Source organism: Vulpes lagopus, chromosome 18 (genome assembly GCF_018345385.1).
Source record: "Vulpes lagopus strain Blue_001 chromosome 18, ASM1834538v1, whole genome shotgun sequence".
Classification (NCBI taxonomy): Eukaryota; Metazoa; Chordata; class Mammalia; order Carnivora; family Canidae; genus Vulpes; species Vulpes lagopus.
The window spans coordinates 28,158,148-28,162,332 of NC_054841.1; positions in this window are offsets into that span (position 1 = coordinate 28,158,148).

Below are 4,185 nucleotides of genomic sequence, written 5' to 3' on the forward strand. Positions count from 1 at the left end.
CAGTTTCTGACTTCCTCATGGAGTCGGTGTGGCTGCAAGTTAGAGAAACATAAGTGCTCTTTCTGGAAGAAGGGGGAATGGTTGCCAGGCAGAGAGAAGCACCAGCTGGGTGCTCCTACTCTCAGCTTGGACTCTGGGTGGTGTGGCACGAGCCTGCTTAGGTGGCATGAGCCCAGTTAGGTGCCCGCGCCTGCGCCCATACCACAGTATGAGGACTGCAGGTGCTGTTCACAGCTCCTCTGCATGCTGGGTGTGGGGCATAACCCAATCTCATATTCTTCCCAGCAGCCCCCAGATTTAGAGAGTGAACCAGGCCACACAGCCTGCGTGGTAAGGCCAGACCTTGGTGGTGAACCCAACAGAGCTGCCTGGCCTCAGAGTCTTTCCCATCCCCGAACGGCTGAGTCATAGATATACCACACGGTAGCCAGTGGCCCTAGTGAGTCAGAGGTCTGGGGGCTGACGTCCCACACTCCCTCATACTTGTACCCCAGTTGGTCCCATCCAACACTTCAGCCCCGTTCCTGGAAACACAGCACCTGTCTGAGACCCCAAGCTCTAGCTACCACACGATCCCCCAAAGTGTTATCTTGAAGGGGCACAGCTTATTGTATGGGCTGTGGAATCCCAGCCTGCCTGGACTCAAATCCCTACTCGGGCTGTGTGGCCTCATGCAAGTGACTTCACCTCTCTGAGTCTCAGTGTCCCACGTGAGAGATGAGGAGAATAATTTCACTTTGTATTTATCCACACAGATGAAAGTGCTTGCCTGATCCTTGGGAGGTGCTAACTAAATTTGGACTTAGGATAGCCACGTTATTGAATTACTCCTTTATCCAAGTGAGAAAAAAATGTGTCCATTACAGTTGTAAATGTGATCAAAGATCAAACATACAGAAATTAGCTGCATCCTTTCTGGAACATAAATCCAGGTTGGACTGTCCCTGATATGGCTGCTATAGAAGTTTCTAGTAAGAGTGAAGCTAATGTCAGGGACCCTACACCCCACTACTCTGTTGGCCCAGCCATCTGCTTCCCACTGGGTCCTGTATTATTATTCCAAAAGTAGTGGCCCCAGCCATCCACAGCACAGACCTCTAGGGGGATGTATGTTAAAAATACCGATTATAGGGCCACCTGGCTGGCTCAGTCAGTAAGAGTGGGCAACTCTTAATCTTGAGGATCATGGGTTTGAACCCCACGCTGGGTATAAAGATTACTTAAAAAATTTTTTTTTCAAATACCAAAAAATACAGATCCCAGGGGCACCTCGAGTTGGTACATCCAACTCTGGGAGTGGGGCCCAGGGATCTGCATTTGACTTCTGTCTCAGGTGATTCTGATGTAACTACATGAGCACTAGTGCTTTATTCCTTCTTCCTGACCCAGTTTCTCTTCAATCCCATGCCAACAACGTGCTGGGTATGAGGCATGTAGTGTGGGGTTTCCCATCCCTGACCTCCTTTAAACTCCAAAACATATCAAAAAGCAACTGCTGGAGTGTTGTAATAGAAAAGGAAATTGAGGTCCAGAGGTACGCTCTGGGCCCAAGGACCCACATGTGGTAAGTCACAGAATAGGGTACTGACCTGAGTGCTTTCCCCTTGCAAATGTGAACTCCCATAGATATGCCAGCCTGGATACAGGCCTGGGTCCAATTTTGTAATTTCCAGGCAAAAGCTGGTCACTCCAGCTAAGCTTCTTGGCCAAAGGCACAGAAAAAAGCAACTAAACACATAAGCAGTTTGTGTGGGGCGGGGGAGGGCCAGCAGTTCAGGGAACAGCCTCAGGGGGAGGGTTGGCATTCGGGCCTTGGGGAGAGATCCGCGGGGGGTTTGTGGTTGCACCCAACACAGACCGGCTGTGGGTCACGTCAGCAGGACAGGAACTCACTGAACACCACTGTGGAGGCTGCGGGCTCATAGGGTCAGACAACCCAGCCGGGAGCTCTCATGGCCTCAGCCCCCTGCGCGGGACACCGACTGGGCAGCCTGTCCTGCTGACGCCCAGACTCGCTCAGTCCCTGCAGGCCTCCGTCCCTGTCCCTGATGACTCCAGAAACTGGATGTGGACACCACCAGAATGGGTCTGGGTGCCCCAGCCTCCTTGGGTCATGGATTCCTTCAAAGGTCTGTGCAGGGGGCAGGTGTGACTGGTAGGTAGAGCGTCACAGCAAAGCAAGCATGGCACACTGGGGCTCCTCTACTGGAAGCATCACCAGGTGGGGGGGGTGCACCTGACATGGGAAACCGGCTTTAAACAGGGCAGCCAAGGAAAATGGGAGAGGTCCGAGAAGAGCAGGCAGGGAAGAGGCAGCCGTTGTTGTGAGCTGTCATGGGCCGGGCAGAGCATTAAGTGGTTTGCACCCTCCAGCCTCTATCCCTCCCTACGGGAATAATGCCCGCTCTACCAAATGAGACAGCTCAGGTTCCTGTGGGTGGTGGGCTGCGCTGGTGAGCCCAAGTCCATCAGACTGGGACTCTGACCTCCGGCCCCCAGGTCATCACTCTGTGCTTCCTGTGGCTGAGAGTAGCCCACCGAACCAGGCTGCAAGCTCACCTGTCCCCCCGCCTCCTGCAGGCCTCCTGGCTCAGGGGAGGATAATCCCTGGGCCCTGTGAGAGGGGAGCCGGGCCCGTCTTATTGCCCCATTTTATAGATGACAGACCTGAGTATGGTTGGGTGCCTGTCTGGCGCACAGTGCAGTCGCGTCCCTTGCCACTGGACTTCTCCCATCTGCCCCACATCCTGGCCGCCCTAAAGACTGCAAGGAGAGCTAGCTGGGAAAACCTCTCCCTCTGATTACATTTGCCCGGCAGAGAGGTAGCCCTGGGGAAGGCTGTGGAGGGGGCGTATGGGGGTTCCAGTGGGCCTGGGGCAGAACAAAGGTGAAGAAATCTCTAGAATGTATGGTCAGAGCCCTGTTTCCCCACTTGCCTGGAAAAGATGTCCCCAGTTCCCTCAACCTACCCAGAAATGCCCTCTTTCAAGGCCCTCCTGTGACTTACCTGATATTGCAGGGCTTCTCTGGCTGGGCACAAAGCCACAAAGAACACACAGAACATCCCCCTCGAAGAGTCCATTTATTATAGGATATTTTATGAGGCATTCATTATATGCTACATCTTCCCACTCTTCACAATCTTTGCACTCACAGGGTACTCCCTACACAACCCAAGGTGGCTGTCCGTGCTGCAGACATGACAGCTACATTCCAGGCAGTGGGAAGGTGGGAGCAGAACAAAAACAATACCTCCCACTGAGTCAGCCTCCTCCAGGAAGCCTGCCTATTTAGTCAGGTGGTAAGGATTTAGTTGCATAGCCAAACGGCTACATGGGGATCTAGGAATTGCAGTCTGTGGGCTGGGCACTCTGCCAGGTAATATTGGGGTTCTGTTAGGAGGGAACAAGGGGAATGTGGATTTTGGGTGGGCAATAAGCAGTCTCGGCCAGTCATGTCAAACGTGCTAAGATCCAACAAAGGGCCAGCCCAGCATCACCTGGGCCTCTGCTGGTCCTAAGGCAGGCACCACATATAGTTGGTTTGGACATTTGGATGTTTGGACATCTAGATCTGGGGCCCCAGGAAGCAATATTCTTCTCCTTAATCATCCCAGGGCCAGCTATCCGGCAACCAGAGACCACCTGTATAGCCCAGAGCCCGCTACAATTATTCAAACTAACCAACCCTAAACTGTTCGCCTTGCCCTGTCTTGCCTTTCCCAAGGAAACCCCAATAAAGGTCATGGCCCAAGCACCCTCCCCCCATCTTCTGCCTCCAACCTATCCCAGTGTTTTTCCATGAGGTCCTGAACATCCTTCAAACCTCCTGTCTCTAGGACCTGTGAGCATAAGAAACTCTCCTCTGGGTGACTGGCTGGCTCAATCAGTAGACCATGTGACTCTTGATCTCGGGGTGATGACTTTAAGCCCCACACTGGGTGTAGAGATTACTTAAACCAACTCTCCTGGGGCATCTGGGTGGCTCAGTGGTTGAGTGTCGGCGTTTGGCTCAGGTTGTGATCCCGGGGTCCTGGGATCGAGTCCCGCATCAGGCTCCCCACGTGGAGTGTGCTTCTCCCTCTGCCTATGTCTCTGCCTCTCTCTCTCTGTCTCTCATGAATAAATAATCTTAAAAAAATAAATAATAGAAAATAAATAAACCACCTCTCCTCTGTGGCTGCAC